The sequence below is a fragment of the Ursus maritimus genome, unplaced genomic scaffold, assembly GCF_017311325.1.
Source record: "Ursus maritimus isolate PB19 unplaced genomic scaffold, ASM1731132v1 scaffold_14, whole genome shotgun sequence".
Classification (NCBI taxonomy): Eukaryota; Metazoa; Chordata; class Mammalia; order Carnivora; family Ursidae; genus Ursus; species Ursus maritimus.
Window position 1 is genome coordinate 1,557,478 of NW_024423786.1, and position 9,369 is coordinate 1,566,846.

Consider the following 9,369-nt stretch of genomic DNA (forward strand, 5'->3'; position numbering starts at 1 on the left):
GGCATCCTCCTGGGGAAAGGAAGCCGCCACCTGCTCTGTCTGCCAGGCCGCAGAGCTCCCAGCCCCAGCTTCCTGGCGTTTCCTCCTTTCAAAGCAGCAACCCCACTTTGAGATGGGGAAGGGGCAGTTTAGTAGTTCCACTCTCACCTGCCTGCTGCTGGACCCCTGGTGACCAACACTGCAGCCTACACTCCTGTCGCCTGAACCAAGTTCACGGGCCCAGTCTGCTACCTTGAGATCCTGCTGCCCTCAGGATCAGGTCCCAAGTCCTTAGCCTTCGGAGCCCCTGGACCTGTCCCTCCCTGTCTCTAGAATCCCAGGACTCCTGGGTAAGCCTAGAGCTCTGCCCACATCTTGCAGGGCCAGAGACGAAGGCTGTGGCTCTCTGCCCCTGAGCCCACACAGACGCTGTGCCCCAGCCAGAATGCCATGCCCATCCTAGTTAACGCCTCATCCCCATGAAGCCCACACAACATTAGTAGCAATAATACTAGCTCGACCAGACAGTGCTGAGCCTGTCAGGTTCAAATCCCAGCTCTGCCATCTCCTAGCTGACAACTTTGAGGAAGTTACCTGACCTCTCTGTGCTCAGTTTCCCCATCTGTAAAATGAGTATACTATTGCTTCCCATTTCTAAGGATGGTCAGGAGACACACGAGAGCATGCCTGGCCTGGCTAGTGCCTGGTCATCATAAACAACCAAATGTTAGAAGACATAAGTACGGAAAGGAAGGGGAGGGATCACTGGTTACGGTTATGCCCCTGTGTGTTGAGTGCTCCACACACATCACCCCATTCTGATCCACTCAGGAGCCCAGTAAAGAAGATACTAGTATTGCTCCCATTTTCCAGATAAGGAAACAGAGGTCCAAGGCTGTACCTGGGGTCGTCTTGGCCCTCTGCCAAGAAGGGCGGGGAATACACCAATGCCTCAGAGGAAGAAAAATTATCTAAAAGCAGTTTTCAACATGTCTACTGCCAAGTTTCTGCCAGACACTTCAGCTGCAGGACCTCAGATCCTCAAGGCAACCATCTGATCATGTACAGATGAGGCCATCGAGGCTGCAGAGACTGGCCTGAGATCACCCAGCTAGGAAGTGGCAGGCCTGGCTGGCTCCAGATCTGTGGTCTTTCTGGAATGGTGTCCCTGCCACGGAGCTGCACACCATGCTTGGCTCTCCCTTCTAGGGAGGACCTGTCCAGAGGGAAGCAGTGAGTCATCAGCCTCTAGCCTCTTTGCCTTCAGAACTCACCAAGGCAGTAGGACGATGCCACACTCTTCACAAGCCAGAAACTGAATCAGCAGCAGTGGTACGAGGGCCTGGCCATTTCTGTTCCATAGCTCTGGGCTGGCAAGACTTTCCCAGAGCTGTGCCGTAGGCTGAGGCCTCAGTGCTTCCTTTCAGAAGGGGCAGCCCTGCACTGAGGTCAGGAGCTCTTCCACCCACCCTTGCCCTCCCCTCCTTGATTCGTCACAGGCATAAATCCCTTGCAATGCTCATCTTGGCAGCTGCTTTTCAGGGACCCCAGGGGACAACACGCATCATCTTTCATCCCAACTGCCAGGAGGACTTCTCAGGTATGGAGTCCTGTAGGGCACAGCAGGTGCGGGCTGTGACACAGGGCCTCTAGCCTCTATGATCCCCAGGAGTGGAGGGCTCCCCTGAGGGTTGGAGTCTGGAGCCCTCTGGCCATTAGCACAGCAGCCTTTCCCCTTCCTCAGGGGAGAGAGACCAGACTAAGGATCAGACAGAGCTGGTGTCTATCTGGAGCTATCTGGGCCTCAGTCTCCCTCATCTGTGAAGCAGGCATGCTGATATCTACGCCACCACATCGTCTTGAGAACTGCAGAAAGCACCTGCTTTTAAAAGGTGGTAACCAGGAGTGTGGGATTTTAAGTCCATTTCATTAGAAGCTAGATGACCAGAATTGGGAAAAGTCACAGAGCCCCTTGCTTTTATTATTCAGGTGGAGAACTGGGGACAGAGAGGGGGAAGGAGGCAGGAAATAGCCTCAAGGCCCTAGCAGAGGTGGACTTGTGTCCCTTGGCCCCACCCCAGAGTCCTGGATGGCTTCCATTGCCACGCAGCGCCAGCTTTACCTTCAGCCCTGGGCAACCCGAAATGTGTGTGTTAGAACCAGTCAAAGGGTGTGCCGGCTGTGCCCAGGCTCCCTGCTCTCACCCTGTCCCTGGGCAAATCTGGGGACTTGGTTGGGGGAGAGGGAAACCCAAGTAAGCCTCGATGCTTTCGTGAAGACGGTGGACAGCGGGAGGGCTGCTCGGAGGCTGTGTTTCCAGGAGATGCCCAGTGCAGAGGCAGTGCGAGGAGGAGGCTGAGGCTGTGCCCACCTCCACTGCTAGAGAGATCTCTGGGCCATCTCTCTAGAAGATAGAACAACCAGAGACACAAAGCTCCCGAGACCTCTGGGACACAAAGACAAAGACACAGGATCCCCCTTGTCTGAGGCAAAGACAACAGACATGAGGTAGGCAGAGCGACTTGGAGACAGAACAAGACACAGAGAGACCCAGGGTAGAGAGGATGAGGTGCAAAACAGATGGCGCGGCAGAGACTGAGAGACGCAGAGAAACGGGGGAGGGGGGATGAAAAGGAACAGCAGAGAGAGAGAGGAGACAGGGAGAAAGACGGTGCCAGGGGCGGGGACGCGGCAGGGGCGGGCGCGGGCCAGTTCCAGGAGCTGGGCTGCTCACACCTGCTCTCGGGCTGGTGGCGAGGTCAAAGCCCCCGGCCGCCTGCCCGCGGCTCCCTCAGCCTTTGTCTTGTGGCTGGAGCGCGTTCCCGTGGGCCGGGAGCGCCCCCTGCCGTCCCTGGAGGATCCGACGGCAGAGCGCACTCCAACCTCTGCGCCCGAAGCCCGGCGGCCCCTGGGTGTCCACTCGCGGTGCACGGAGGCGGGGGGACAGGCCCAGGGAGAGGATAGGAGGGAATCTCAGCCGGCCGGCGCCTCTGTTAGGACTGAAATCTAAGCCTCCGGTTTTGTGCTTCTTGTGCTTATGCCTGTGGCCTCTGGTAGGGGACAGTCTGAGTTCCAAAGGCGCTGCGGAGTGTGGGTCCCCCACCCCAGGAGGATGCCCACAGCCCTGCCTCCACCATCCATGCCTCCCTCTCCTGTGCAAGACTCAGATGGACACGCGGAAGGCAAGCAACACAATCAGTAAGCTGAACCGGCAGTGACTGCGACGGCCTGTGGCCCTGGCGAGGGGACTCTGCTCCTGCTCAGCGAACCCCTCCCGGGAAGAGCCTACCACGCCCAGCTTTGCCCAGTTTTCAGATTTTTCTCCCCAAAAAAGCCAGAAAGCTTGGATTTTTATGGGAATGCCCACAATTCAATGGCTTTTTAAAACAGGGTAAGGGAAAAAATGCATTTGGCCCACAAGCCACTAGCTGGCCCTGGCAGCTAGGAGTGTCCTAAAGTGCTCTTTCTCAGATTGCAGCCACCCCTCCGACTCGGGGCTTCAGTAGGTGTGGCCTTAAGAGTTTTCTTCACTTAAATACATTTATGGAAAAAGGAAACTCTGTATCTCTATTATAATTAGAAACCCAGTATCCTACCTGTCATAAAAGCCAGGTAACCTTAGAAGGAAGATAGGACCATTAAAACTAAAAGTCTGGTCCAGTTCCATCTCACATTACCACATCTGGTAGGCAGCCTCACCTGCGAACTGCTGATGGGTCACCTCTGACCTCAGGGTCGGTGGCGATGAGCCCAAGAAAGGGGTCTTTCTAGGACCCTAGCAGTGGCCTCAGGGAGTCTGGGAACCTAGAGAGGCTATTCCATCTGTATCACTGTCACTGTCCCTCTCAGAGCCACCAAAGTGGAAACGGGGGGGAGGGGGTGCCTGCCCTCAGAAATTAAAGCACAGAAGATAGCAGAGCTTTCCCTAGAGGAAGTAGGGAGACAGTGCAGAGACAATGCCTGAGACTTGGATCAAACTAGAACCTTCCCACTAATTTCCATCATGGAGGCTGATGACCTTGTTCCTTCCTAGCAAGGAAGGAGCTTGATCCTTCCTGTAAGAATCAGCTGTGAAGCTCCCATCATCTGGGAAATGCCAGTCAGGGCGTAGCAGGACGCAGAGGGGAGAGGGGAGCTAGGGCCCATCCTGACAAAACTGTAGGAGGAGAAGCAAATGGATAGTGTGTGGACCAGGAGGGAGAAGGTGGAATGGGGCATCTAGAAGAGAGGAGGTCTGGGGTTCTATGCCTCGAAGGCAGATCTCCTGCAAAGTGGCTTCTTTATACAAGTCATTCCCCTGCTTCAAACCTTCCAGAAGCACCCCCACTCTGGGACCAAGACCAAACTCTGCATGCTTAGGAGGCCCCACAGGACTGTCCACTCACTGGCCCCATGACCTCTGTGCTCCCGACTCCCAACCCCAGCCCCACTGGCCTGCTCTCCTGGTGAACAGGCTGCAGATGGATCTTGAGAATATGAGTAGGAGTTAGCCATGTGAATCAGACTGGGCGAAGGGAACAGGCTGCACCAAGGCGTGGAGGTGTGAAACAGCATGTCGTGTTCCGGGACTCGGTGAAGCCCGAGGACTGGGGCGGAAACCGGAAGGTGGATGAGACAGTGAGTGAGAGGGACAGGCACGCAGTGGCACCCTGGTACAGCCACGGAATATTAGGCAACCTATACAAAATTTAATTAACTCTCCACCAATAGATGTAAAGGGATTTCTATACAGTATTGTTGAATGAGAAAAGCAATTTGAAGATAAGTATGTATAATACGAACCCATTTTTATAAAACAATGGCCAAAATACTCTGAGTGCATACATATAGCTATATATGTCTGTATAGGATTTTATTAACACAAAAGAAAAATACAGAAGACTACATACTGGGTTGTTAACATGGGTTTTTTTTCTGGAAAACCTATTGTGGGGGAAGGAGAACCAAGAAGAAAAAGGATAAAAAAAATCCAGACTGCCTTTCAAAATATGTATGACCACAGTTATGATGCATGTCCCCATCAACCACCCATCACCAAAGCTGAACATGCGAGGGTGGTCTCAGCCCACCCCTGCTCCTTACCCCACATGTCTGCTCCCATCTGGACGACAGACATATCTCCCCACTCGCCCCCCCAACCTCCTGAAACACACACACTACGTTTACTTTTGGGTTCTCCCACCCAGCCTGCTCTCCACACAGCCAACCTTCTCATGGTCCCAATTGCCCCGAGAGCGATGCCCAGCCTCCAACACGGCTCTCAAGTTCCTACTCATCAGGCCTTGCCACCTCCACAGACTCAGACCTCATTGCTCTCCTGTCCACCGCCAAGTAGCCCATGCTCTCAGCCACTGTATTTCCCTCAACTCAACCTTTACTCCATTCAGCACAAACTTTGTTGCTACTTGCTATATTCCAGTCACAGTTTTAAGCACTCGACAGTTATTAAAAGCATTTAATCCTCACAACAACCCTATAAAAGGATATAATATTTTTGGTTGTATTATATTTTGTAGGATGGAAAACTGAAACACAGAAAGGTAAGTAATTTGCCTAAGGTCGCTCAACTAGTTAGTGGTGCAAGTGATCCCGAAGCCTGAGCTCCTGAACCCCTGCACCCTCTCTTATGCCTTTGAACATGCTATTCCCTCTGTATGGGAATCTCTTTAGTTTCTGCCTTCACTTTGCTAAATCCTTATCACCACTGGATCTCAATTGAGATATTGCCTCCTCCAGGAAGCCTTCTCTGACCCCCCAAATCTGGGCTTGACATTCTTTTGACGTTCTCTCCCATAGCCCAGTCATTCCTCAATCATAGCACATCTCATGCTGTTCTAGGGTTGCTGAACATCCCTACCAGTCCATGCGCTCCTTGCAGGTGGCCGCCTTAGTTTACTCCTTTGAAGATGGGTCCTAAGTACCTAGCACAAACAAAGCTTGTGTTAGGAGCTCAATCAATGTGCTGGATAAAAGAGTGACTATTAGTACTTCAGATAAACTAAGATTTGCTTGTTCCACATATTGGGGCCGGAGGGGGGGGGCGGGTCCTGTTTGAGCCCCCTTTCAGCACCATGGAGAGCTCCTCGGCCAGCTTCCAGCAGCCCCGCCAAGGGTCTCTGGGTTTGCCTCTTTGTTCGCTGGCGACTCTGAAATCTGTCCTAGCCAGGACTCTCCAGGCATGAACCCTTAGCTGGTTTGCCTGAGTGGGGCACACCTCAGGGCAGAGGGGGAAGAAGAGGAATCTGAGGGCTAGAATAAGCCAGTCCCTTGAGCAGAGCTGCATCCCCACCCCAGGGTCCTACCATCAATCACACGCCACCTCATATACACTTTTTAGCCAGCACAAAGTTTAAAAAAGTAGTTAGAGAGCCTGTTGGAAGCGGCGCCAAATCTATGTGTTTTCTGGAAGTATTGAACTAGAAAGAAATGAAAACATCAAAATACTCTTTGTACCAGGCTCGAATTGAGCCCTGCCTCATTCAGTCCATGTCTCGGCCTGACTAGAATGAGGAAACGATGGAGGGGAGAGTGGGTTGAAAAGGAACAAGGCTCAGCGGGGAACCTCAGACTGCTATTCGCGGATGGAGGGACGGAGGGGCAGGCGAGCTCAGAAGGAGTCCCTGCTCCGGAGGAGAGCAGAGGAATAAGATTGACAGGTGAGGAGATAGAGGGGGAGGGGGCCGCCGCTGCAAGAGGCTGAGACACAAAGCAATGCTGGCAGACTAGAGAGAGCCTGGCAGAGGAGTAGACAGACAAGCCAGAGCAATCAGTGGTCCAGGATGGATGTACAAGAGCCCACCAGGCAGCCACAGGGCCCCAAGGCAGAAGGGACAGGGTGTGTGAAGGAAGAGATGTGAATCGCATATTGGCAGAAGCCAGAGGACAACACCAGTTAGAAACACAGCCAGACAAAATCTCTCAGGCTTTTTAGTGTCACTTACAGCATGGTTGGAGGGTCTCCAGCCTTGGGAAAGAACCTGGTCTTAAATGACCAACAGGCTTCTGTCACTCCTTGTTCGATAGCACATTTTGGGACCAAATCCTGTGGCTTGAGTTGCCCAGTTGTGCACTAGGCTACCACAAGCCTGAGGTCCCCACCACCAGAGACATTCATTGTGTGTGTGTGTGGAGGGGTGCCAAAAGATTAAGAGAAACCAGGTTCTTGGGGTCCCCTCCACAGCCAGGCTTTGCTAGCCCTGGTCTTAAGGAGCTGGAGGCAACCACTCCGCCATGGCCAAGGGTTTGGGAAATGGGGTGCCCCAGCTGGTCTCAGCTGAAACCTGCAGATGGAGAGGAAATGAGTCATACCTCAAGGCCATGGAGAGAGGAGATGCCTGGCTCATTTTGTTTTTACACGGCGTTGGCTGAGCCCTTTCTCTGTGTGCCCGCTACCCACGTCAGCAGCCTGAATGCTCGCAACAGCCATCAGAGGTGGGCGCGGCTGCTTTACAGCTCTTTCGCCCCAGAGCTCAGAGAGGCAAAGCAAGTTGCCCAAGGCCACCAGTGAATTAGCAAGGGAGCCGGGCCTCTTTCAAGAGTGTGCCAGACACAGGCAAATGGAGCAGAGTGCACCTGCCATGCTCTCCACCCACATTCCAGACTCTCCTTTGTTCTTCCCCTTCTCCAGCTCCTTGCCTTGGAGGACTGGCTTCTTGCTTGAGAGAGAGAGCTGCCACCACTGTGAATCAAGCACTGCCTACCTTCTACTGGGACTGGGTTCTGGGCTTTGGGGGTCTCGGCCACAGGTTCTGCTGGGAAATGGGAGGATCCTGTCCCTCCTGGTCTGAAGGAGCCCGACACCCACTGGGAGAAAGCGACAGGCAGGCTCCAGGCATAAGCCCTAGCTCCAGCATTTCCAGCCCCAAATCCTCTTCTTGCCCCTTTGTCACCTCACTCTGGGTACCAACCTTCCTGGCCTTGACCTGCTCTGGATCCACTTCTCTGCCTCCAGCTGAGCATTTCAGGGACCCAGGCTCTGGCCCCACACATCGTCATCTTAGAAGCAAACCTTTCCTCTGACCCACACCATGCCAAATGTTCTTGCTACTCTCATGTCTATTTGTTCATTTAATCCTGACAACTACCTCATGTCATAGATGAGGAAACTGAGGCGGGAAGCAGGCACCGTACTTGTGAGTGGCTAGACCCAGGCAGTGTGACCCTAAGTTCTGTGCTACTCTGCTGTTTCTTGGTGACAGGTAAGCATATGATTCTGGGTGTTCAAGGTACCCATCCATCTGGAGGGCTGGGGGCTGTGAACTGGGGTTCCCCTCTCCTGCATGGAGCCTGCCCTTGGGCGGTTGGGTGGGAAGGTGCAGGGAGCCTCCGGCCGTGCGCTGGAGGACTGCGAGCTCTGGCACCGCCGCTGCCTCGGCAGCAGGCGGGCTTACACAATGAAAGCTAATTCCTCGGTTGTAATGACTGGAAGAACTGCTGGCTTCTGACTCCTCGCATAATTACCGTGAGACCTCCGTAGAGTAATTCACCAGATAATTACATGGTAGCGGGTGGGGGGTGGGATTCTTCTCTGGAAGGTAAAGAGGTAGCATTTAATTTCAAGGGGGATGCCTAATCCTATAATTACTCAGTAAAGTCCCGTATCCCCGCCAACTTGATTCCCTAGGGCCAGCCTGACCTGCAGTACCAAATCAAGCAGGAGCTCTTGACCAAGATGGAAATTCGAGGCGGGGGCAGGAGGTTGATGGGGTCTCCCAGAGCATCTTTACATGTGAATTGTCCTTGGAGCCTCGAAATACAACAGGAGAAATAAGCAAGGCAGGAAATAGAAAGCACTTTAATAGGCTGAAGATGAAACAGACACAAAGGGAGAAATCTTCTCTATCCCCGGGCAAATCAGCTGTGTGGTCATCCAGGCTAGGGTTCAGACTCGGGGCATCCCAGCCCCTCTGAGACCAACTTCTTTAACAGTCTAAGGGGGCTGAGCCACCCTGCATCATTGTGCCTTATCACAAATAGTACTGCCTAAAAAATACTCCAAAACACAGAGCTTTAAAAAAGCCACCATATATGGCTCATGCCTTGGCAGTCAGCTGGTAGCTCGGCTAAAGCTGTGACTCACTCACATGCCTGGTGACATGGTTGTCAGGTGGGGCAAGAGGTGACTGGGCCACAGGCCTCTCATCCTCCAGCAGGGGAGCCTGGGCTTGGTCACATGGCAGCTGGGCTGCTCCAAGAGCCCCAGTGGAAATGTACAGAGCCTCCTGAGACCCAGACTGGGAACAAGAGCACCATCATTTCGGCCACATTCTACTGGCCAAAGCAGGTCCCAGGCCAGCCCAGAGTCCGGGGTGGAGAAATGGACTGCACCCCTTGATGGGAGGGCCTGCCTCACATGGCAGAGGGCACGAATACAGGGAGGGATGAGAGATC